Source organism: Alosa pseudoharengus, unplaced genomic scaffold (genome assembly GCF_046254945.1).
Source record: "Alosa pseudoharengus isolate Yale_2024_CS ecotype anadromous, Long Island Sound unplaced genomic scaffold, YU_APseudo_1.1 YU_APseudo_1.1_scf_8, whole genome shotgun sequence".
Taxonomy (NCBI): domain Eukaryota; kingdom Metazoa; phylum Chordata; class Actinopteri; order Clupeiformes; family Clupeidae; genus Alosa; species Alosa pseudoharengus.
Window position 1 is genome coordinate 23,827,320 of NW_027468870.1, and position 27,633 is coordinate 23,854,952.

Here is a 27,633-nt window from a genome sequence, read left to right on the forward strand (position 1 = left end):
CAGCCTTCTTCAGGGTTTGTTTGCTGTTGCAGCCTGCAGACTATTTTCCCTTAGTCTCCCTCTTTAGTAGAAGTCTGCTGATGGATGCACAAGATCATTGCATGTCATGTTTCGTGATGGTTCTTTGCAGTTTGCTTTGAATTAGTCATAAAGGGTTTCCTTGTTTGTCACTGTTACAAAAACATATTTGGGTGTCCTTGTACTCTGACTGCTCAGGGTATCGTAATCTATTGTATTTAGATAGAGCAACATTTTTTCTGGCATTTTTATTACCTGGGTATGGAACATTTCCATCAGACGGAAATCGGTTTATGAGGGTTGGAGACTACTGTGTGCTGTGTCCTGTTGATGGCCTCTTCTGTCCAGACATGGTCTCATCTCCACAGGAAGCCATGGCACAGAAAGTGTTTCTTGATAACTGTGAGGGATCGAGCAGGCTGGCTTAAGGAGACGCAGGTTTTTCAGTTTCAAAAAATGAAACATTTATTTTTTTTTGTCCTTTTTTTTCAAAACAAAACAGATATGATAAATCATAACCAAAATGATAACTTAACATAACATAACATAACATAATAGGCCTATGAGGTCAGACAAACAGAACATAACTCAGAGCATGTGAGCAAACTGAACACAAAAGACTGACCTAACTAAATGGGATGACAGGGGAACATATATGCCGGCCGGCTAGACTAACAAGACACAGAAGGGATGACTACAACTAATTGATATTTAGAAAACAACAAACATAACAACTATGGCCAGTTCAACATAATCATAAAGGTAAGTAAATAATATTTCTTGAATGGAAATAATCTTAAACAATAAAGTTAACAGATAAACTTAATTTAGAAGACCAAATTAATCTTCCTCTTTCCCCATGACGTTTCCTTGAGATAGTCCCTTCCGGAGGACTCTTAACGCGACATGGTTGCCACAGGAAGCCCTTTGCGCAGAAGCAGAATCCGGAAGTCCAGCCAGACGTATTCGCTGCCGGCCTCTCACCACCGGTCACGGTAACTCTTTGTTGCTCTGTGTGGCGGCTGGTCCGGCTGTCACAATAACCATCATAAAGATTAGCTATTGTTTCAACTTCACATTGTTGAATACCTACAGGCATGTCCATGGGACGGGTAAACCAAACCTGCAATCCTTAAAGCATGGGCTTGTGACTATCCACTGAGGTTCCCAAGCACATTGTTTTGTTTTATTTAATATTGTACTTTCTGTTTTCAGCACTGGGGTGTGTGAAGGCAACATATGCCTACTTCACTCCAGTTTTCAAATGTCAATTCTAGAAGTTTTAGTTCTGGTTTTAGTTAGCAGGATTATGTAAAAAGTACTGGCCCAATTTTCTTGAAACATGGGTATTATTTGTAGCATGAGCAGAGAACCCATTGGGTTTTGGAGGAGATTTACCTGGTGATGCTCGCAAAGGATTACTCTTGAATTTCCCCTTGGAGATCAATAAAGTATCTATCTATCTATCTATCTAAGGAGTTGTAATGAGCTAGGGCTCTTACCATCATAAAAATGGTCATTTTTGGTACAGCGATGAACGAGTTATTGACAAAACCGGCCTACCCAACTTCTGGGGGGCGAGCACAAAGAGACAAAAACCTTCTATTCCTTATGAGTCATGTGGGGATACAAGAATGCCACATGCACATGTGCACCAGTATCCCAGTAGTTGTTGACCAAATATCGTTTCAGATAAATACACACTGTCACATTACTTACCTGGTAAAAACACATGTTGACCTAACCTTAGTTTCATATTCCCTGAAGGAAACATTGTCGGTGTGAAGCTGATATTCAAGCATAGTGCATAATGCTTGATGCATAATTTGTAACTCATATTTGCTCTCCAAGATTCCCTTTATTAGAAAGGATATCCTGGATGAACCATGGTTCTTACCTGCCTGATTGCCTTAGTGCAATTAAAATAATTGAATTCTCCAAGGTTCAGGAGGCAATTTATTTTTCTGAAATTAAATCTTGCTACTTAATCTAGTACATTTACAAAATGTACAGTCATATTCATTTTCGAAATACTCAAGCCCTCAAAAATCATTCTTCAGTAACATCATCAAAGTAACAAACAAAAACCTGTCAGGGTCAAACTCTGAAAAGTGTGTGTGTGTGTGTGTGTGTGTGTGTGTGTCTCCACCTCTCCTGTTGATTAATGATGCAGCCACTTCTCCCTCCTCTCCTTCACTGATCACAAATATCACCTTATTATCAAACTATCAGACTACAGATAGCCAGCCTTTGCAAGGCTTCCTTTGATGGATTGAATGGTGTTCGTCTCCAAAAGATAATGAGGTAACCTGGGTTCAGTTTTCAAGTAGAAATGTAAGCCATTGAATTAAATTAGCATTTTGCTATGAGCAGAACCAGGGGCACTGCTAGATAATTTGGGCCCTATGACAGACAATAATTCTGGGCCCCACAATGCAAACCACTTCCAGCCAAACTGTCTGAGAGTAGGCTGACCAGCTGTCAGATGGACATGTTAGATGATGATGGAGAAATCCATTTCAGGTAGGCTTTGGAGTAGTTGTTGTTTGGCAAAAGTTATTCTCTGAACAGCTTTGTAGGGATGTGACACGTTTGAAAGGTAGAGCCAGTGATTCTAGGAAAAGGTTGATATTCCTGCTCAACAGCCAATGAAATACTCCACTATTTCAAGGTCTAATGTTGATTGGCTCAAAATGTTTATGTTTTGGTCCAAGCCTTTATGTTTAGAGTACACAGATTGGACAGAGGACCATGATGATAAATTTGTTGAATTTGACAAAAAGTGTATTGGATTACAACTCAATATTTTTCACAAGGGTTATTGCATTTATGTAGGCTATTTATCTAAATGTGCACATTTATGAATTATGTTTTAGGAATATCATTTTAGTTTGAAATGTATATGCAAGCTCTTTAGAACAGATACAGTATATCATGTGTATATTGCAAGGTAAGGGTGATCACTGTATGAATTCACAGATTTTGCTGGGACTGTTGTAGACATCCATGGTTGCACCTGTGGCTCACTGGCATAGTCCAAAAGGTCCGTGTGCTGCAGGGAGACGTAGCTATTAGAATGTCAGGAATGTGAAAAACCTCTGAGGTTCTGACACTCTGGTCATGGGATTGTTATGCCATCCCATTCACTCCATTGAGTAGCATTGCGGAGACCCACTATAAGAAATGAAGGTCTGTGCATATCTTTAAGGGTCATTACATCTTGACTCAAGCCAATGCATGCTGCCCCTGCGGTGAATCCACCCCCTGCTGTGATGATTTCCCCAGCATTTCACAGTGAGCAACGCCACATAATGGAGCATCAGGAGCTGGTATGCGGTGGGAGGACACTCCTCCACCCACAAAGGTGCCGAGGGCTGAAAAATGAAAGTCACTCCCGTTCTTTTCAAAACTGAAGTATGAGATATTTGAAAGGATTTTTTGGAGAGGATTTCACTGACATCATCACTGCTGTCAGCATGTCAGGCTAAATGCTGTTCGGAGATCGCCCTCACCATATTTCATTCTCTGTTGTGATTATCTATTGAATGAAGAAGTGAAAGGCACTACAGCACTATAGTGTAGTGTTATAGTGGATAGGATAGTAGTGTTGTAGTGGATAGTGTAGTGTTGTAGTGGATAGTGCTGTAGTGAATAAGATAGTGTTATAGTGGATAGTGTAGTATTGTGGTGGATAGTGTAGTGTTATAGTGGATAGGATAGTGTAGTGTTGTAGTGGATAGTGTAGTGTTATAGTGGATAGTGTAGTGTTATAGTGGATAGTGTAGTATTGTGGTGGATAGTATAGTGTTGTAGTGGACAGTGTAGTATTGTGGTGGATAGTGTAGTGTTATAGTGGATATGATAGTGTAGTGTCGTAGTGGATAGTGTAGTGTTATAGCGGATAGTATTCAGCCTCAGCCTCAGCAGAGCTTTCTTTTTCAAGGTTAAGATGCAAAAACAAAGGCCACAAATGTCATTGAGACATTTCATACATTTAGTCAGTAGTTCTCATCTTTAATATTGCCATCAACTCTGTCTTTACATTGATGTTTGAATAGATAGATTTGATAGATTGTATAGATAAATGTATAGATTGAAATGTTACACACATCGTTTTTTTTACCATTCCTTGGGTGTGTTTTGTAACTAGTAATTAGTTGGGCAACTTACTTTGGATTCATTCATTTGGATTGCATATGGAAAAGGGTATCAGACACCGGTCATTCACCTAATTATCGCAAGAAACTAGAGAGAGAGTGTATATGGCTGGTCGACACAGCAGACGCTCATCAGAAGACGATTTGGGATGTAAAACTAGAACATAGAATTGAAATAGCAGGGAGCAGCTCCAGCAATTGTCCTATAGGCCCAAGTGAGAGATTTAAATTTAATTCTGGCCACTATAGAAAGTAAATGAAGAGTAACGAGAGGAGTTACATGTGTCCTCTTCGGCTGATAAAAGACCAGGCGTGCTGCAGCATTCTGAATCAATTGAATTATAACAGTCTCACTACAAAATTGTCTTTGTAGTATATGACATATGTGTGCTTGTGTGTGTGTGTGTGTGTGTGTGTGTGTGTGCTTGTGTGTGTGTGCTTGTGTGTGTGTGTGTGTGTGTGTGTGTGTGTGTGTGTGTGTGTGTGTGTGCGCGCCTGTGTGTCTCTGTGTGTGTTAGTTTGTTGTTCTGCTTAAGCCATGGCTCTGTGGATGTCTTTATCTGTAGTGACAAGAGGCACACTGTGTTTCTAGAGATCTGATTGAGATCTAGACTTGGCCATTTAATGGACCTCGTAAGCCCTAAGGCTGATTGTCAAACAAAACAGGATTTAGTATTGTCGAATGTGCTCACATTCCTAGCTGGGGTCAGATATCATTCCCTGCTGACATTCCATCCATGACTAGCAAGCATTCTGCTATTTGGACAAAATTAACAAAAGTGCTTTGTCACAGAACTAAAATAATCTTCCACATTTGTCCAAGGACACTGATAAGGTTAGTATAAGGATACTTATTTTTGTTTTAAAATTGATGCACATTGTTATCCTGCAGACAAGTGTGCCATTGAACCAAATATTTTGAAATAAACTTTGAAATATATGTAATAAACCAATCAACTACCCGAAGTACCTTCAACCGTTGTTGTTACTTGTTCTAATCAACAGATATCTCCATTAACAACAATAAAACAACAATAAAGATTGTCTACAATAACAATGATGAATCAAATTAGATGTATATATTCAGTCATTCAAACAGATATGAGGTCACTTGCATCATGTTCTGAGTTAAGCTATATTCTGTGGCATTGCCTTGATGAAAGTTACGCACAAGCAAAAAACAGTATTTTAATTCCTTGCAAACAAGTTTGTACACACTATTCTGACATAGAATGGATGAACGTATTTTACTTTGTTCTCTGATGTTATCATAGATGCAACTGTCAAAAACATGCTCAGATACTATTTTACTAAGTCCATCTACCACACTATTTTTAGGCGGGAGAATAAAACGGGCCATTTCAGCAGATATCTAGCAGCACCCCCTCATGGTTATCTAGCACCCCCCAGGGGCGTCAGACTGGGGGTAAATCCAGTACTGATTACTAGGGCCCCAAGGGGAGGGAGGGCCCTTGAACAGTCTGGAATATATTTTATTATATTTCTTATGGGGGACCATCAGGACTGCCTATGCATAGGGCCCAGGATCTTGGTTATCTAGCACTCACATTAATAATTACGTGAGCTTCATGCTGATTGGCTGCCTTGCAGCCAAAGACCATTCACAATATTAGATAGCTAGATACCGCATCGTCCGTCGAGTTCTATTATGGTGGCATACACATGAACGTGGCCACCATATTGCTGGGGGAAAACACCTTACTGTCTATGGGCAACACTTGACGGCAATCAGAGACACCTGTTTCTCCACTGGCCTCCAGTGATTGTTGCCCCCACCGTGATGGCGGCGCTATTTACGTACGTTCTGGAGCGTATCTAGCTTTCTAATTTCCATGGTTCACAATAGGTTCCAGCAAGTTCTTCCTAAATCTCCAACAATGTAACGTGTGACGTGGGTGTTCAGAAGAATGACTTGCATCACAGTCTGTATTTGCGTCACAGTCTGTTTTTGTTCAGATTCGCCCATTTTTAGTAGCAATTTCAAAGTCTGAGATTCACACATGAAGGAGGAAAAAAACATGTTTTCTGAAAAATCACCAAATCCCGGCAGTGGCTGGCTACAATCAAGGCACTTGCACTTATTTGCAATTTTATATTCATATTACACCCAAAACACACTCATGACTGATAAACTTTTAGAACAACTGTCATTTTTTGCAGGTTTTTGCATTACTATGTTTTAATGACTTTATAGAGGTCTTGGGAAAGTGCAAGACTGACTATCTTATATCTTATATCCTTTTTTTCAGCACAACCTAAGCAATAGAATAAAGTATTGTCATTTCATTTTAACTAACAATACACAAACATGAGTGAAAGCATTAACACTAAACTGAAGTCAGATGATAGTGTAACTGCTGCACTTTACGTTCGAAGGCCTTCGACATTACACTCAGAGAGGATGGAGAGCATTAAGACAAAGAAGAAACTGCGTTTTTCTCCAAAATGGGTGCATCTTCAGTACACCATAATTGCAGTCATTCATCATAACCATTTTCTCGGAAAAAACCTTCTTGTGCTTGCTTACATTCCCATCCATTCATCTTAACACTATTTGCTTGAGTATATCCTTTTACACATTTTTATGTCAGGTTCTTTTTGTCACAGGCAGCACATTGGTACAAAATGTCATCATTAAAAGGAATCCAGTGAGAGGGAAGAAGGATAGGTTCCACAGCAAATTCAGTCCTCAGAAAAATAGATATTCGGAAAAAAAAAAAAAAAGAACTGATTTCCACAAGGTTGCCTCACTTCTACAGCCTGGCAAATGATGGCACAGGGAAAATAACAGCTCTGGCATTTCATTTTTTTACTTTGAATTAAAAGTGAAAGATGACTTTGGGGGCATTATGGGGTTAGACTCTTCATTTTGCAGTCTATCAGAGGGAATGATGGCATTGTTCATACTCAGCAGATATCCCGCATAACATTTTCAGTCAAACTGTGCACCTCAGGACTCCACGGCCACAACAAACTCATGCCCACTGCAGAGAAGGTAACATTCATAATGACCAAAACAGTATCCTACACATATTTCAGCATCTCTGTTCTGTCAGTGGGGTCATTCAAAAATGCTCCAGAATTTGCAAACATAGTTTGTTTCTCCGTTTGTCCTAGTTGCCTTTTTGTATTTGTATTTCAACAGAGTTCTGAAAAAAAAAAACATAGAAATTAGGCAATGAATAAATAAATCCCCTTTTACATTACTTTGTGACAAAATGATTAATCTTTTCCTGGGAGAGGTTGCTGCTACCAGGCAACTTCAGGTTGAAACAAATGGAGAAAAAGGAAGGATGATCTAAGAGGTCAGGTAATCAAAGTCACAGGTATGTGTAAGTCAGCCTTTCAACAACCATTAAGACAGCCATTAAACATGTCCTCCCACCACTGTGAAATACAGATAACCTTTTTCAAAACAACGGTTGTCTTAACATTCTGGAAAAATACTTCCCAAAACTTCTGAGCTTTGCTTTGCGAAATGCCAGCATGAGAACATTCTGTTACCAGGAATGAGGTGTGGTCCACTCACAGTGCCAATATTCCCCAGCACTTGATGTTCTACAGTACAAATTCCTCTGAAATCTATCTATCCACCTATTAAACTGATTTGGTGGCATAATTACACATTACTTATATATCCCTGTATGTCTCAAATATTTAATCACCATTCTTAAAGGATCATTCTGGTGTGATTTTGACCTAAAGTGTGTTGAAACATGAAACCAAAGTGTGAACATATGTCTCATAGCTCACCTCGGCTTGTCCCCTGCACTCAGAAATCTGGCGCTAGTTAGCCAATGCTACCAACCAGTGTTGTGCCAGTTCACAGCTTTTCTGAACTAGTTCAAGTTCAGTTCATACATGCTCAAAGTTAACAGTTCACGTTCAAAGTTCACAATTTTAATTCTGAACTAGTTCAAAGTTCAGTTCATTTTACTTTTTTCGTGAGATATTCAAATATTTTTTCACACTACGAGCTAGAAATCACTATACGTTCTTTGAAGCTGCTCATTGTAGACATTTGCTCAAGACACTGCAATTGTGGGTTTCTTACCAGGTGATGAAACTTGCAGCAGTACAGACAAGGTAGACCAGTTCTATACTTAGTGCAATGAAATCCAGCCCTCCGCGCTCTTGTCGTTGCCTGCTACGCGGCGTTGCTATGCCTACCCCGCTCTGCTGCAATTCATCACGGGTAACGTTGTGCGGAAGCCAGTATTCAACTATTCTCAGCCGGACACTACGTTGCCCGCAATGCATTGCGCACACAATGTCAAAACCATTTCTGTCTGGTGATACATGATTTAAGCGGTACCAGCGAGAATACAGGAGGGAGGAACTTTCTCTCGTTGCGTTTCAAAAGAGAAAACTGATGTCACTCAGTTTTAAATGGAAAACCAATTCCAACGTTCATTCACAGTGATGTCTGCCGTTCATGACACATAATGTGAACTAATTCACGTTCAAGTTCTTTATTAAAAAATGTGTTGCGTTCAGTTCAATGTTCACGTAAAAATGAGCGTGTTCAATGAACGCGTTCTTTTAAACTCGTTCACGCACAACACTGCTACCAACACAGTGTTTCGTTGTGGTGCCTCGGGCATCGGCCTAGCCATGCAAATAAATCACTGTTTTACACCATTTACGAGGCTCAAAGTAGCTCCATACTTCATTGGTAGACTTCCGGAGGCCTTGACATTTAAAACGAGACATAGGCTAGGCCGATGCCCGAGGCACCACAACGAAACACTGTGTTGGTAGCATTGGCTAACTAGCGCCAGATTTCTGAGTGCAGGGGACAAGCCGAGGTGAGCTATGAGACATACGTTCACACTCGGTATCATGTTTCAACACACTTTAGGTCAATATCACACCGGAATTCTCCTTTAAAGAAAAACATGGCCCATTGTAGGCTTTTGGGCTCATCCTCCTGTCACCCTTGCAAGGTAGTATTTAAAGCCCTGGGGTTTTTCAGTTTGACCCCATGTCCAACCCAATGATCCTAGAGAGCACCTTTGATATTTATATGAACCCTTAGATACGGTGCAAGACTTCTCTTTTAGGATATACGGGGATATTAGCTCTGACTGCTGAAAGCAATCCATTTCACCCCTAAGTGGTTGAGGCTGCAACCAACCCTGAGTGCAATGTTTACCGGTAATCTACAAAAAAATACAGCATGCCATTCCCCATAGTTAGGTCATTATGGGACATTTTGCCTGTATTTTTTTACCTTATATCTCAAGATATTTTCAGTTTCAATATTGCTCTGTGAAGCATTTGATAAATGACCATAGAACATCAAGTGTCCCATGATGTAATAGGTTTACGTATTTAATAGGTTATTACGTATGAAAAATGACAACATATATTTAGAGGAAAATCAATGTCACATATAGCACACAAATATTGTTTTGTTATCCAGTATCCCTCTACACAAACTAATAGAAGGTTATTTCCAACTGTACCAACAGAATAAATGAGATGACATGATATTAGTTTGGGAAATTGGTGGCTTTGTTTCACAAGGTGTCATCACTTTGAAACAAAGGGACACATGGGTATTAAGCAGCCACCCAACCCTTGAGCGAGGCACAAATGGATCATTAAGAGAGCTGTGTCCTACAGAATCTGTCCTGAATTCATGTCACTTTGAGTTCTGTTTCCACATAATGCTGTATAAGTCAGGACATTTCCTAACCATTTAACATACATTAACACATTGTTCCATCCTACTCTTATGCTTCAGTTCACCCATGTTTGTGTCCAAATGCATACAGTATGTAATATCTATACCTGCGGCGTTACTGATGGCCATTTTGGCCTGTGGCAGCATGTACACCTGCATTCTTATTCTGACAGTCCTTCAAAGGTGCCTGAACATCCCACAGCTGTGTCTGTCTCTGTCCCCCTCAGTCTCTCTCAGGCTCCTGGCAAGTGCAAAGAGTGGCACCTCAACCGGCAGGGATGGCAGCCCCCCTGGGCTTTGGCAAGTGATTCTGAAGGTGCGCTGTGCCAGGCTTGGATGGTGGAACACTTTTCAGGCAAACTTATTGCAGGCACACACAGCTGGATGATGGTTTGTCTATCATTAGGTTTTTTCGGTGCAGTCAGAGATTGGATATTTGGTTGGCGATTGGAAAGGGAAAATATCAGCATAATCAGGCTCTGCTGGATCCAGAATGTTCTGTCACCCCTGTCAGCGTGTGACATTTGCCGCAGTAGGCTCACTATGTGGATGAGCTGTCGCCGCAGATAATGTGCCTGTGCACCCGGTGAAAAAAAATGATGTAGCTGAGAAGACATACAGCTTTCGGCATATTTTTATCATAATTTCACCATATCACTGCATCCATGGGAAACCAAAAGAAATAAAGAATTTAGGGCAACAACAAAACAAAAAAAACAGCAAGATGATTCTACCATATTACAGGGAAACTGGGAAAAGTACTGAGAGCTTAGCAGAAGTCCTTAATTGACTGTACAACCTTAGTCATTTTACAAAGCTGCTTACCAAGACTTTAGAGATGAGAGGAAGCAGGCAGCAGAGGCATCTACCAGAGCGGGCAGCAGGGCAGCCTCTCAACACTCTACAAGCCACCGAGCTAGTTAGGCCCTCCGAGATTTATGTTAATTGCTGACGTTAATCTGCACAGTTGGGTGGAGGTAATCAATAAAATCCATTCCAAAGTTAATTTTTATGACTGTTCTCTTTTTTTCTTCTTCAAAATAAAATATCCTTTCCTGCCATTAGGCATATATGTCTTTAAATATTTATCGGACAGAGAGTGCACTAATCAAGAAATTCCTGTAGTGCGGAGTTAGGATGATTGGACGCTTGTGCACATAGGCTCCTGGGACCCCTTAAGGCCCCTTAGAAGAAGACAGCAACATAAATATGAAATGATATCATGTGTAAGCCTCCGCAGGCCTCATGATCAGGGCTGGCATAACTGGCCCTGTCTCCCCTGTGCTGGTAAATAAATTCAGCGGCTTGCTGTGCTTTGGTACCTGCCTGCATATTCAACAAAGAGAAATATTTCCTGTGTGAAATATCTCTGTGATGACTGATTTACATGACCAGCCCGGCACATGCCAAACGGTGCCATTGTTCTGTCAAGATCAGACGACTCTGAGACATAAAAGGAGCCTTTTTCATCTAGTGTGATAGAGCGTGTGCGGGGAAAAAAAAGGGGTGCCATCTTTTCAAAGGAAACTTTGTGGTCAAATGTCCATTGCAATGGTTCTTCTTAGTTAGTACGACTAACAGCTGTTAATGAGACTGGAGTCAGAGGAATGAATCACTCTCGAATAGCAAGAAGAGGTAGCGAGAGCGCACACCCCTTTGATGCGATTGCCAGTACACTTTGTCTCATAGGAGATAAATGAGTCCCTCTCCACCCATGGATGTCATGCCTTCAGTCACTGCCCCAGTGCTCGAGGGCCTAATTTTTGCCTGTAGCCTCTTTCCTTTGCAAATGGTCTTTTAATTGTGCTTTAATAGATTATTAACAGACTCATAAATCAGGAGAATTGGCTGTTGGGTGAGCTCCTGTTAGATTCCATTGCCATGCTTTCAGTGGCCTTGCCTACAGGGGGGCTGTTTGAACCTGGATTTACCATAATACCTTAATACATTTCACAACACATGATTTAACTTATTTACATGATTAAACTGTACTGTGTTCACAAACTGCTGAAAAAACTGTTGCAAATGAGCAGGACCCAGTTATTAGGATACACCTGTTGGACAAGGTTTCTTTCCTGTCATATGGCTCATTCTGTTATGGTGCACAGACTGAATAGCAAGGGACAAAATAATCTCTGACCATTACAAAGAACAACCTGTCCAGTCATAAACCCTCTAATTCTGTAATGAAATAGCAGAGATTTAGAAACTCTGTCACAAAAGAATTTTGTTGAAGCAAAGATTAAGCAAAAAGTGGTTAATGGCTCCAGACTGGTAAAGTTAGGAGCGTCCAGCTTCTCTACCTAATGCACCGGAATGAGTCCTGGCTCCATAGTCCATCACTGGCTGTCCAGGCTGTCTAGGCTTTGGGATCTAGCAGCAGACGTTAGAGCGTTTTCCTCTGACTGTGATGACCGAAACTAGGTTCGGAACTGTGATGAACCAAAATATCGAAGGATGACTAACCCTCACAACCCTGACAAAGGACTAAAAAAAAAAACAAGCCTGAACCTCAGTCTTGCACCCTCCCCTGATGACCTTGAAACTATATGGATGGGCGCACTTAGGGCGTGGCCCGCTCAGCGTGAGAGAGGGGATGTGAGAGGGGTGCTTCCGAGGTGCGGTGGCTGAGGGAGCTGCTGGGGGTCTCCTCTCAAGCTGCTGCTTCTTGCAGCTGGCAGGTCAGCTGTGCTAATTGGAGACATATTTTGCCTAGGATGTTGCAGGGCTGCCACATGTCAGTTTAATTAACCAGACGTCTCTGGATCTATTCACCAGGGTTGTTTTTGTTGGTGGTGTTTTGTCTCTCTCTCTCTCTCTCTCTCTGTGTGTGTGTGTGTGTTTGTCTGTCTGTGTCTGTATGTCTGTTTGCTTGTGTATGTGCATGGGAAATTTTGTTACAGTTGAATTGTGGGTAGGCACAACCATACACACACACAGACCCAAAGACACAATAGACAAATGTTTTTCCACCCCATACACAGACTTGCCACAAACATGTTTTGTTCCCTTTCCAAATCTTTAATCAGTGTTCATCAATCAGACAATAACTGCCAGCTGCCTCAGGGACTTTTTCTAGATACCATGGAGACACATTGAATGGAATTTTATCACAACCATGAATTAACTCGGGGGCAAGACACATTAAGAATTCGGATTCAATTCACTATGAAGCCTGCCCAAGACTGTTATCTGCAATAGCACTGAAAGGTTAATTGAAGAAAATGTCTCTGCTCCAATTCCTTGTATTATTTTAATACTGCTTAGCTATTTTAGCTTATTGATTTCATCTCCCACATCATGAATGATAGGCCATAACAGACCAAGATGACTTCAGTTCTGTCAGGAAAATATACCCTGATGGAGTTACCTGTGGCCATGGAACAATGGTAAAGCATGAATCATAAACCCTAAAAACAAAACAAAAGTTTTTATATGCATATATTTGATTTGATATATTTCTTCTCAAAGAAATGCAACAGTAAAAGTCACTTTGTGGGGATTAGACAGAGAGACTCTGGCATGCAGTTGAGTATTTCTACATGAATTCTTTTGAAGAACTCTGACGTTTGGATATCCTTTGATCTACAAGAACAGCTTGAGGTCCTTCCGGTCAGTTACCCTTTTCTGTCTAAAACTCTCTGGTGTCTGGTAGAGGATGGAGAAGCTCTTACTATAAAGCCACTACTGTAATTGACTTCCTGTTCTCTATCGATGAGTACCTGCTTGCAATAATGTAAAATAGTGTGCTTACATTTTTAACAAGCAACCCTCAGGGACTGGGGAAGAGAGACAGGAAACATAAAGAGCATGGAGCACACGGAACGGAGTAAACAGCTTCTGAAACAGACGTCACTGAAAGCCGCTGTGGTGGTTGGGGCCGACTCCAAAGTGCTTCCCATTAGCACTCCACTGTCTAATGAGCATGTATAGATGTGAGAATGTTCCCCTGCCAGAGCAAAAACAGCCTTGTGGACCACACACACACGCGCACACACACACACACACACACACACACACACACAAGCATCTACTCACAAATCCCAAACCTTCATGAGATGTTTAAATGTGCATTTCCTTAAAGGTTGTCCTTAGTAACTTCATTTCTAATAATTCGGATGTGCATGGCTCAGTGCCTACTGTATAAGTGTACAAGTGTTCGTAGTTGGTAAGGCTATGGATCTGTTTGCCTGGGTTTCATTATTCTGTGAATATTATTGTATGCAGAACAAAAATTACATAACTGTCAAGATTAATTAATGTCTTATTTGCAGGCGTAATTCTGGATTACAATAATTTTTTGATCTGATATGTAATTGTGAAGTGAATAAGAATCAAGGATTAACATCACATAAGGTAAGGCAGATAGCTGTAAACCTGGGATTTCAGTTCCAGCATGCTCAAATATGATCAGGCTATGTAAGTAACTATGGTAACATAGGCTCTGAAGGGGGTAGGTTTTGTTCAGGTTATGTTCAATTATGTTCGGTTATTTCAGTGCATGTTCAACCAGGCCACTATTTTTACACTTGTCACACAATGGCGTTTCATTTTGATGAAGGTCCGATTGACAAAGAAGCACAAAATCATGTAATAATCATCCGTGCAATTCACCGTAAGAGGGCGATAAGACCACGACATCACATGATAGCCTATCCATTCTTTTCCAAACGAGTTTTTCAAGAGCGCTAGAGTTTTTCAGCTGAATCCTAAATATAGGCTAGCCCAGGGGTTCCCAAACTTTTTCACGACAAGGCCCCCCAAATACCACTAGGTTCTGGCCAAGGACCCCCTTGATGTGTTATTAAACCCATCGACAATACTACGGCAAACGTAAAAATACATTAAGCTAATCCTAATAATTATTTTAGCCACAAGCACTTCGCGATGGAGCATACAGTGTGTAAAAATAGCATTTGGGGCTTTCTGCTATATGAGAGCTATCACTTTACTATTATTCCCAGTCATTATCATGGAAAATATAATGTTCAAATATGCGACAAATTATTCCAATGGCATTGTATAAGAACCCTCATAGTAATAGATATATTTTACTTTTTTCAAATGTATGTTTCTTTTATTTTTCCTTCCAACTTGCTGAGGCCCCCCTGGCACCCCCTCGCGGCCCCCCAGGGGGCCCCGGCCCCCACTTTGAAAACCACTGCGCTAGCCTACTTCAAAAGCATTCTCCATCCTTACATTACGCATGGTGGATTAGAATAGAATAAAATAAATATTTAATGTAGGCTACAGTAGCTAGCCTACACCATAGTGGACATTTGTCTTTGGCTCACCAGACAGATGGACAAACAACATCTCAGACACATTGAAAATATAATTAAAACAAGTACAGTACAAAAAAGGGAAAACATATAGAACATTAATAAATAAGTTTAAATATAGACTACATAACAGCTCAGCCGGGTATACGTTTTGTCACTAAGTTTGGTTAAGAATGCTGATGGCATTTGTGATAAAATAGTTTTTTAATAGGCTACACACACTCTCCGACTGGGATTTTTTGTAGTGTTGGAGACGCAGAGCATATCGGCAAGCTGTCGGTCAGTGCGTTAAAGGGGAACTTGGCAACTATTTTAACGTAATAAACCAGTTTAGAAATCATTTGGATGGTTAAATGACCTGTTCCGGTGAAAATGGTGACTTTCCCTAGCCTGGCGAGCTAGACCCACATTATAATGTAGGGTCTGGGCACTCACCGTTCGCAGTGCTCAGTCCGAGGGGCGGGATAATAAGTTGTCTTTCAAATTCCCTCTGCACGCAATAGGACGCAATAGGATATTTGATTTCAAGTAGCAGGGAATTCAAGCCAAACCGTTGCAACTCTGCCATCAATCATTATGTTAAGCCCACCAAACGACTCAATACACGATTTCAATGCCCTGATTAAGTTTCGATTTCTGGAGCTCACAAGCCAACGGAGAGTTGCTAGACTAGCCCTGGCAGCTGTTGCTAGGGGCGCGTCTAGATTTCTAGGCTAGATTTTCCCCGCTGCGCCTAGCGTCCTCAGGCGGAAAACCAACCTTGCAACATTGAGACTACCGTCCCGGAAAGAGAAGTGAGAAACAAGAAACTAGTTTTAAATCGTGTTTCTTACCTTGTAACATCCACATAGTTCTGCCAAACTTATGCTAACCGTTCGCTAGCTTGTAAACAAATCCATGTGCTTTATCGTTACCTTTTCCCATAGTTTGAAATAGCATAATGCACAATTTCTCCAGCGGGGGGGGGGGGGGGAAATCCTGCCAAGTTTCCCTTTAATTTTGCCTTGCGCTAGGAGTTCCTGCGCAACTTTTTCCTGGACACAAACCCACGAAGATCATTAAAGGGACACCAGGCAACGTTTTCGTGTTAATTAATCATCTTTGTAGGTCGGTATATGGTTAAATGACTCATTACGGGGCAAATGAAGGCTCTCTCGCCCGCCCCTACTGCCTGTAGGAAGAATATCACACTTGCAAGTTCGGTGTATCCTACCTGCCGACCGAAGCAGGATCAGTTTACAGCACAGAGGCAGGCTAACGAAACGCTAGAGATTGTTGCAAACGTGTGTATAATGGAAGCCTAGAAATCTAGACGCGCCCCTAGCGGCAGCAAATTACATTTGCTGCCAGGGCTAGTCTAGCAACTCTCCGTTGGCTTGTGAGCTCCAGAAATCGAAACTTAATCAGGCATTGAAATCGTGTATAGAGTCGTTTGGTGGGCTTAACATAATGATTGATGGCAGAGTTGTAACGGTTTGGCTTGAATTCCCTGCTACTTGAAAACAAATATCCTATTGCGTCCTATTGCGTGCAGAGGGAATTTGAAAGACAACTGATTATAGAGCTGGGCGATATGGACCAAAACTGATATCCCGATATTTTGGGGCTGATTGGCGATATACGATATCGATACGATATTGATATTTCAAACAGAAAGAGCGAAGTGCTTTATATATTCACTCAACACAACAATTATGACAACACAGCCGGTTTTATATTCATTTCAGACTGCTCTAACAGAGCTGTGCGAAAAAGTGTAAACAATAACATATACCAATAGGCATACAGTTGCTCTGAGGGCTGTGCAAATAACAATATTCGGTCGACCCTGATTGGCAACACAGGTCTACAGCTTTACAACAAGAAAACAATAAAGGTAACACAAAACATAGGCTACCGTTAAAAGCCAATATAATAAACCAATTGGCATACAGATAGAGCTGTGCAAATAAGAAAAAAGTAGGCTACACAGCACATACCTGTTTGTAAATATTTAACTGCACAAGGAGTAGGGCTGGGCGATATGGACCAAAACTGATATCCCAATATATTTTGGAGCTGATTGGCGATATACATCGATATTTTAAACAGAAAGAGAAAAAAAAAGTGTTTCGTATTCACTCAACCAGCTTTAATTAGAATGATTTCAGACTGCTCTAACACAGCTGTGCAAAAAAGTGCAAACAATAACATAGGCCTACAATTGCTCTGATAAAGCTGTGCAAATAACAAAAGACCAAAAGTTGACCCTGACTGACAACGCAGGCCTACATTGTACTGCACAATGCAATATTTTGGGCACAAACATATTGAAAAAACCTGCAGTTTTGTCACACAATGCAGTTTTTTTACCCGTAAGGGTTTGATAGGATACATTTGTCATCTACTGTAGGCCCTATGATGGCCTAGACATGTTGCTATCAACAACAAAAATAGTTTTAAACAATTAGGCTACTTGAACAACGTAACTGAGTCACTCATCAAGAGTGTGATAGACGCTACCGTCGTTTTGTATGCGTTCTTTTGCATGTTCCGGTTCGTAAGAAAAATCCCTATGCATGATTGAATGGGGCTTCAGGAATCATAAAAAATGATGCCCCTAACTGCTCGCGAGTCCCCGCGTGCATATCCTCTTAATAAAATCAGCGTGTAGGTTGTCTCCCTGAGGACTTTAGATCTGCTACTGTATATCGCTAAACGCAAGCATTCATCAGTGTATTTAAATTAGCTAGGCTATGTACCAAAAATGACATTTTACCGTGAGTCGAAGAGCTGTAAACAGTGTTGTGACTTAAATCTGCGTGTACAAAACCGCTTGGAGCTCCAGTGGAATTTTGATTTCAAAACGAGAATTCTCGGTCTAGCCGTTGATGTGCCGACGGAATAGGCATCAGCACCAACCTCTGATCAAGGTAAACAAAATCTGACTCGGTGTCCGTCATGTTTGAAAGTTTGTAGTGTTGCGAGGGAGAACGTGCACACGCAAGGGGCGCAGTTGAGCAGAGCTGCGGCTAATGGCCCATTATTTGACATAATACCGGTATTACGATATTGTCTCAACTACATATCGTTTTCAAAAATATATCTGTCGTAGTCGTAATACCGATATATCGCCCAGCCCTAACTGATTATCCCACCCCTCGGACTGAGCACTGCGAACGGTGAGTGCCCAGACCCTACATTTTAATGTGGGTCTGGCTCGCCAGGCTAGTATAATGGCAGAGCCGGCGAAGAAGCAGCAAACACCCTTGACGGAAGATGCAAAGAAAAGGAAAAGAGCTTCAGACCGAGCGAGGGGGAGTTTCGTAGAGAAAAAGCATCAGGCTTGTAGTTTCACCAACTGGCAGGTCAGCATCACTTATTACGTTTTTCAAATGTGCACCAACAATAGGCTGTCTTAGATGGTGAGCTTTCAATTAACGCGCTATGCTCTCATGGTGTTGGTGTTTACTATAAAAACTTATATAATATATTATTTATATATTTATATATATCAATTTTTATTTTAACAATTGCCAGATGTGATGCTTCACATCTTATCACAAATGTGGAGGCAAAATGGCAGGGCCCAGTAGGCCTATACGATGCCAGAATGTACCGGGAATCTAATTTGAGCGACATATTTCAACAGGGTGTGTTAGGGCAGGCCTACACTTTACCAGAAAATTATCAGATCCACAACAGACTAATTCATGTGTAGTCTGTAATTTATTGTCATACTGTATGTGCAATTACAGAAGAACTTGATGGGTATGCTACTGGGGGATAGAGGATACCCATGCCTTCCGACATTCATCACCCTTCTGATGCTGGAGCGCAAAGGTTTAACTTGGCCCACAGCTGTAGAACCCGCGTTAAAATAGAAAATTACATTTGGGATTCTCAAGGAGTCTATGGCCCACTTAATCTGTGACAAGGTAGGCTAGTTTAAGAAAGCATCATTCAAAGCAGTCAACAGGGATGGGCAGTATTTCTAATACATGTATTTAAAATTTGTATTTCAAATACAAAATACTATTTTGTAATTTGTATTTTATTGAGATGATGAAAATGCCTTCGTATTTTGTATCAAAATACTTCAGTGTGTATTATTGTATTTTCAAAATACTGTAAAATACTTTCTGTGAAACACTGTGATGACATCTATTAAACTATTTATAAAACACAAAATCTCTGTCTCTGTCTGTCTGTGGCACCCTCGCATGGTCAAGCCCCTCTGCTCCAGTAGAGCATTTATTTTCCTTTGCTGGACTGATTAACAGGCCCCATAGGCGTCGTCTATAAGCAACACTGTTTGAGAAGTTAGTTGAACTTAAAGGCATCAATTAAAGAGACTTGAGTTCACAAGCTTATATCGCAATATCGTATTTTCCTTTCTTTTTTCTGTTTTACAGTTTTTTTCTAGACTTTAAATTTGTCTATGTTCTCTGACCTGTGCAATATTTCAGTGCTATGGAAACAAGATACCTCAAACAACATTTCCAATTTTGCACATTTAATTTTTTTTTTTGATAATATCATAATTACTGGCTTCCAGTTGGCTTAACTGATTGGATGGTATTAATGTGACAACCTGATTTTTTATTTACATTAATAAAGGTTGTGCACACACCAGTTTCAGATGTATACAAAATTATTCAACTGTGATGAAACTAACCATAAGTGTGGTAGTGATGTTAAATGTGGTGTTAGATAACTTAAAAGGTTAAAATGCTACCTAGTTTAAATTTCTAAATATGTCATCCATTTGGATTGTTTGTCTTTGAATTATTGTCACTGATTCATAGTGGGCAATCTATTACACCAACTGGCTGGGAAGTGCAACAGTTGTGGAGTCGGCATTCATAGCCTGTTGCTGCAAAACAGTACATCTCCAAACTCAAAAACAGTAGACTAACAGTCAATAATAGTGGACTGTCAGAGCAGCACAAAATACTAAAAGCCATGCCGAGCGTCCTGTTCGCTCTTAAACTTTCCATCACATTTGGTGCATCTGCCTAGCCACGTGTTCTGTACTTTAAAGAACATTTTGAGCAGTCACAGCCTAAGTTCAATGTTGCAATATTATCAGAAGGCCCTATGCAATTTGCTTTTGAGCAGGATCTTACAAGAACATTTCAAAACTAGATGTACCGCATAGCGGTACAAAATATGACCGCCGCTCACTCCTGTACATCCGTTCCGCGAAAATAAATCACACTTCAATTTGTCTCCATATTTTACTCCATCCCCCACTCTGGAAACTTTTGTGTATGCTTGTTTGGCATGCCTGAGTGTGTGTGTGCGGTTGCACAGAAAGTAGCCTACTGGTGCTGAAAATGTGAATAGATTGTAGAATAGCCAAAGAAGATGTAGCATTGTTATAAAACCTTTAAAATCTCTAAACAATCACAAGTAGGGCAGTTCATCACAGTTCATCCATTGCAACTGGATTGATGAAAGGTCACTTACACCTGTAGGCTACATTGTATTTGGGAAAAGCAAAAGGTATCAGCATAATATTATTTATTTATTTATTTATTTATTTATTTATTTATAAACAAAAACATCTCTGTCAGTTCCATGACGTTTTCAACAGCTATCAAAAACAAAAGTCATTTTTGGATGGATGGATTTTTTGTGAATGTTTCTTCTTCTACATAAGATTTGTCATCTTTAGTTCATCATGTAATACTTTATTGTCAATGCACAAATTAAGTAACAGTAGTCTGAAACGTTATTGTTAATGCACAAATTAAGTAACAGTAGTCTGAAACGAAATGCTGTTTTACATCTAACCAGTGGTGCAAATAACTGACATGTCCAAATGGGCCCTGAAATGCGTCGCTAGACTGTTCATACACATTTTAACGGGCCAAAGTTGAAGGGCCGTTATTGTTCGTGCAAATATAGGCTGATTCATGTTCCCTTGCATTGTGTAACTGAGGTCAATGGCTAGTCTGGCTTTCACCAGCCCAAGCTCAATCTTTTAAAGGAATACGCCACCCCTAGGTGAAATTGGGTCTCTCCCCGCAGTCCCTAGAGTTGGATGAGTGAGCCAAAGCGTTTTATAGCCGACCCAGCCATTGTCCTAATCTAGAAACGGCCCGGTTAGCTTTAGCTTAGCGTAGTCGCTGTAATCCGGCGCTGCCAGCTAGCATGTCGTTGCAAAAGTGAATCAAATAACTCAAGATTTTTTATAATTATTTCTCGTAACCTGTACATTCACATCGAGTACAAATATCAATGCAAATTAACACGAAGGGATTTACTAGACCAATTTAGATTTGGAACTATTTTCGGGCATAGCACCGGCAAAGCACCGCTGCCAGGCGCAAAGACATCACGCAGCATCTGTAAACCCTCAACTTCCGGCAATACACCAGCGTGACTACCAAGTTCTCTGCTACTAGGCTGGCTGACACTGACAGGTGGGCATTCTCTAAGAGTTCTAATGGCGATGAATATGGAAGATTACACGATAGACGAAGATGATGACTTCGACTACCAAGATCCAAGACCCTACCTTTTCGAACCTGAGTTCACTGAAGAGGAGTTGCGAGCTTTGGATCTGGGAAGAGAGGACGTTGCGACTGGTCAAGGCGAGTCGGATGAGCGAACGAGAGCAAACACGAACTGGTGGTGTGAGTGTGGAGTGTGCCAACCCATGCCGACTGACAGGTAACGGTAAAAGGTAAAGTCGTCATATTGTCAATAGGGTGAAACGGCAGCCTAATGAAGTTATACAATAAAACTGGAAGCGACAATGTGAGTCGGACTAACGTTTCAGTTATAACGTTAGCAACGTATAACCTAAGGAAGGATAGAAATTATACTTACAGGTGTTGTGTGCCTTCTGGTTTTTCCCACCTACTGGTTTCCTTGCGCGTGCTCGCGTTGCTCACCACAGCTGCAGGAGTTGTCAAACATTCGCAAACAAGTTGTTTTCGGCGGATTTGAAGTCGCATTTCATATCTATCCCATTATCATTACACTACAATCACTCGTACAAAATACATGTAAAATAAAGGCTATCATTTTGCACTTTATAGCATTAAAATGGATTCGAACCTGCAATAAATACGCACACCTATGAACCAAACCGACCTATTCAGCGCATTATCTCTTTGAGCCACTCCAATTCGCTGAAAACCGTCATCAATCACCTATTAATTAACCACACAAGCAACATTTTGTCTTGCATTAGGTGACACAAATGGTATTGCCTTTATCTCCTTGTCTGAGCGACTATCAGGCCTATGGTTTTGAAAAGTCAAATGTTCCCTGACAAAGACATTTGTAAGAATGTTTATTGACTTGAAAATTTTTGCAAACTCCCTTCATTCAACCCTTGAAGACATCGCGGTCTGGTGCGCTAAAATGTAGATCGATCGTTTCTTCTGTCGTACCATTTAATTTCTAAGAATTTAGGTCTACTAGACTACTACTACTACTACTAGACCTACAATAACGTCATCACCAATTTATTTTTATTTGATCAACCACAAAGAGTAGCATACTGTGCACAGTGCACTGACGGCCGTAGCAGCCTAAGGTAACCAGTTGTTTTAGATGAAGGGCAACCACTTGTTTCAGATAGCCTGGACAACATGTTACCTGGGTGTTGCCTACGTTCTTAATTAATGGTAGCCTGCAATAGTTAATTGTATCGCGTAACATCCAGGTATTAGTTGGCTCAAGGAGTAGGGAATCAGGCTGGAGAGAGTCGTGCATGTATTGCTTTTGCGGTATCGAATCCAGTTTAATGCTAGTTTTCAAAACATATATTTTTTTACGTCTTTTGTCCGAGTGGCTGTAATGTAGCCGAGCGCTCATGGCGTATATGAAAAGCGACTTCAAACCGCCTAAAAACAACTTGTTTGTGAATGTCTGACAACTGCTGCAGCGCATGCACGCGCAAGGAAACCAGTAGGTGGAGAAACCAGAAGGCACACAACACAGGCATGGATGATGAACACTGTTCTGCCTCTGTACTGAAAATGGATGGGACGGCCGTATCTTTCAGATGTAACAGCATTTTTCTCGTAGCATAGACCTACTGCATTTTCTCTTTGTAGTCCTCCGGTTTGAAATGCTCCTCGCAAACACGATACTGATTGATTTTATCCACTGGAGTTGTTGCAGGAATGCCGAGGGCAGCAAGCCAAAGATTTCTTCGTTCCACTGGGTTTGGAATTCTGTGAAACATTATGTTCGTGTATGTCCTCTGCTTGTTACCGCAGCCCTTCACACAGCAAGTAGCCATTTTTCCCCAGTAGTCCTTCGGTGAAACTAACTTCAAAATACTAACACTGGTGTATTGCGTGAAGTTGAGGGTTTTCAGATGCTGCGTGATGTCTTTGCGCCTGGCAGCGGTGCTTTGCCGGTGCTATGCCTGAAAATAGTTCCAAATCTAAATTGGTCTAGTAAATCCCTTCGTGTTAATTTGCATTGATATTTGTACTCGATGTGAATGTACAGGTTACGAGAAATAATTATAAAAAATCTTGAGTTATTTGATTCACTTTTGCAACGACATGCTAGCTGGCAGCGCCGGATTACAGCGACTACGCTAAGGTAAAGCTAACCGGGTCGTTTCTAGATTAGGACAATGGCTGGGTCGGCTATAAAACGCTTTGGCTCACTCATCCAACTCTAGGGACTGCGGGGAGAGACCCAATTTCACCTAGGGGTGGCGTATTCCTTTAAGAAATCAAAAATAAATAGCGGGCACCCGATATTGTTTAATTTTCCGATTGAGATATCCACGCTCTGGCTATTCTAAATGCAAAAATGCACCAGGGAGTTATGACAAAACTGTAACTATAGATCCTAATAGAAAGCTGTTAGCAATATTTATTTTGGCTTTCTTTTAATCTTACTGAATTTGTAATTATGTATCGGCTGTTCTAATACCGATAGTATGTGGGTGCCTGTGTGTGTGTGCATGTGTATATGTGTGCACCGCCATCTACAGGCCAATGAGTGTAGTCACTAAATGTACACATAATCAAATTTTTTTTAGACCCCCCCCATGGATGAAATTCTACGAAACTTGGCATACCCCCAGAGAATGCCAGGTCAATCATACACATACATTTTGGTGCAGTTCTGAACATCTTAACTGAAGATAGGGGCGATTAAAGCAGAATAATATTGCATTTTCATTTTTTACCGGGGGGGTGCAAATCACAAATGAGTGATTATGGGCCAGGTTGATGTGGGCCCTTGAGACCAACATACCATAAACGATTCTTCATCCTCAGTGCCACGGTTCAGGTAGTTATTTAGGAAAAACTGCTTTTTTTGCGGTTCGGGGGGCCCAGCACGGGGGGGGGGGGAGTGGCCCCCTGGGGACGAAACAAAAATTTTCCGTAAAAGTCTAGTGGGGCGCTACATATCCACTAAATTTCATGTGCCCCGGTGGTTCGGTGTCCCGGGTATCGTTGACCAAAAATTCAGGAAGTAGATGACGGGAAAAAAAAAAAAAAAAAAACTTTGACAATCCCTATATGACTGCTTTGCTAGCTTCGCTAGCGGCGGTCATAATGAATGGAAAGACAGAGATGATGAGATTTTGCACTCAGCTGTAGCCTAGGCCTGCTAATGGTGAGTCTGTTACAGCCTTTACTTGTATTGTAGCCCATGCAACTATTCTATTAAACACTGTGTGCTAGTCCACTTGTATTGTAGCCCATGCAACTATTCTATTAAACACTGTGTGCTAGTGTGCTAGTCCATAGCTAGTCCAAACACTATAGACTATCGCTATATTCTTGCACTACTTTCCCCCATGATCATATTGTTTTAGTTATCCAAAAGGCTCGAAGGATGTTCTTTATTATATGGCAATTTTGGAAAAATAACGAATAAAACTGAGGTGAGGTGCCCCCCGTCAGTGCTCATGGCCCCCCCACCCGTTGCTCTCTGGCGCCGACCCTGGCAGAGGTTTATATTGGGATGTGTAACATGAGGGGTCAGCATATCTAATCTGTTGACTGATTATGGAAGGAATCTCTTGCTTTTAGATGTTTTTCCAGGTAGTGTACAGGTGAAGGGATAGACGAAAAAGACTTTTAGAAAGTATTTTGTAGTATTTTGAAAATACAAAAATACAGTATTTTATTTTGATACATTTTTTGGCTGCTGTATTTTGTAGCTTATTTTGATACATTTTTAAGGTGGGTATTTGGAAATACATTTTGATGTATTTGTGCCCATCCTTGGCAGTCAATATCCTACAATACGTAATGTCCACTGAATTATTTAATTGTGCTTTTGACATTAATAGGCTATCCTAAACTTACGCATTTACACAAACAAAAAACAAAAAACACACAAGCTAAAACAAAATTTAATATGGTCTGTTTTAGTTTTCTATTGATTGAAATGTCTCTCAAAGGGCTTGATTTTATAACCTTACCAAGTCACTCCAACCATGACTTTCAGATTCCTTCCCCAAATCTACCTAAAATGCTCTCTTCACAGACACTCTTAATCCACCCAAAAGAAAACTGCGGATGTGCATACTCTATACATCTTGTGTTGGTGATAAACAGTAGGAAGTTTTTGGTTGAGGGGTCTCCAATGAGGAGCCCTTAAAGAATCCTCAGAGGGTGTTTGCCTAAACAAGAGCTGTTCAGATGCGTTTGCAATTAAATGCAGAACCTGCACCTTTAATAAGCTTAAAGAACCATGTGATTAACTTGGGGATGAAAAAGACTTGTACAATTTACTATACAAATAGCCACAAAAACGGCACGTGTCATTTAAATTGTCTTCACAGTTCAATTGATAGGACATTTCAGTGTGTCAATATAGTCTGACTGTATATGAGAGCAAAATACCTTTTTCACTTATGCGATGGTGCATGCATGCTGCAAAGGTAAGGTAACAGCTGAGGGGGGACCCCAAATTATGCTGAAAGCAGTCTAGGTGAAAATGAAAAGCATGCAAATTCATAGATAAGGTAAAAGGAGTTTAAGCGAGTCAGGGGAGCATGAGAGGGATGAGGACTCTTGAGTGGCTCCACAAAGGGCCCCTGGATTGAGTGTGATATTTCACGAGAGGCTGAAGCAAAACAAAAGACAGGATGGGCACACAGAAAGCCCATGCATTATTTATAGGAGTTAAATGCAAGGGGCATACTCCTCCCCGTCTGTGACTTCAAGAGATGGACTGAGCTCACTCCTCATCCATAACATAGAGTTGGCTCTCTTACACACAAGCATGTACACACACACACACACACATACATACACATATGCACATACAGAGAGAGAGAGAGAAAGTGAGGGAAGAGAGGCAGAGGATGAGGGTGAGAGAGACCCATTGTATTAATCCATCATATTAGAGTAGATGCATTAATCATTGACAAGCTGTGCAGTGTAGTGGATGATGGACTCACAGAGCGCAGCAACCTCGGGGGACATTAACACACGGCGCCGTAGAGCACACAGAGGCACAGTGTCACACACCAGTGGACAGCTGCTTGTGAAGAGCAGCCACCGCCCACCACCCTCTGTGGGTTGGCAGCATACACCAGATTGCACCATTAGAGCACGGCAACCAGGCAGACACACACAGCACTCGCGCCCCACCATCCCTCTACCATCACACTGTGGAAGTGTGTGGGTTAGCGTGCCTGTGTGTGTGTATGTGCGTGTGTGTGTGTGTGTGTGTTTATATATGTGTGTGTGTGTGTGTGTGTGTGTGTATCTGTATGGGTGGGTTGTGGGATGCAACAATTATGATCTACATTATCTCTAATTTGCTGTTCTTTAATTAGTATTTTAATTTTCTCACATTATTGATTCATAAGATCATTTTGAAATTAATGAACGAGAATCCCATTTATCATCTATCTATATACACATTCAGATATGGTAAAAATGTATTTAAAAGATATACTGTATATAAGTCTTAAGTTAAACCTCAGACATGGATTCTTACATGGTCAAGTTAAGATCTTAGCGTGTTTTAAAATGGTTTTGCTGTTAGTGAGGTCGGTGTCGGAAAAGCAGTTCCATCAGTTTCTCTCAGCAGTCCTGAAATCATAGTGTAGTTAAGAGATTTTCTTGAAGGTCTTTGTGTCTGGGAAGTTGTAAAACAACCAGTCTCCTTGTGTGCCTGTAGGAGGGAGTGCTGGGCCTCAGCAATCTCCCGCTCAGCACTTCTCATGACGACCCTCATTCTGTAGCATTATCTCCAACAGCCTACTGCCGAATTCAGTCAATTTGCCCAAAACTCTGCGTCAGAGGACAAAACAGGTGGTAGATTAGAACCCAGCATCCCTGCTAAACTGCAAAGATTTTGGGGACTTTAATTCAGAGACTAAGATCAATCAGAAAGAGGAGCAATTGAGAAACACAGTATGAAGGTTTCAGCAAATCTTTTCAAATCCCACAAGTGAACAGTGGATCTGTAGCATTCTATCAGAAACAGCCATTTAAGTCTAGCATGCCTACGCAGCTCAGACACAGCTTAG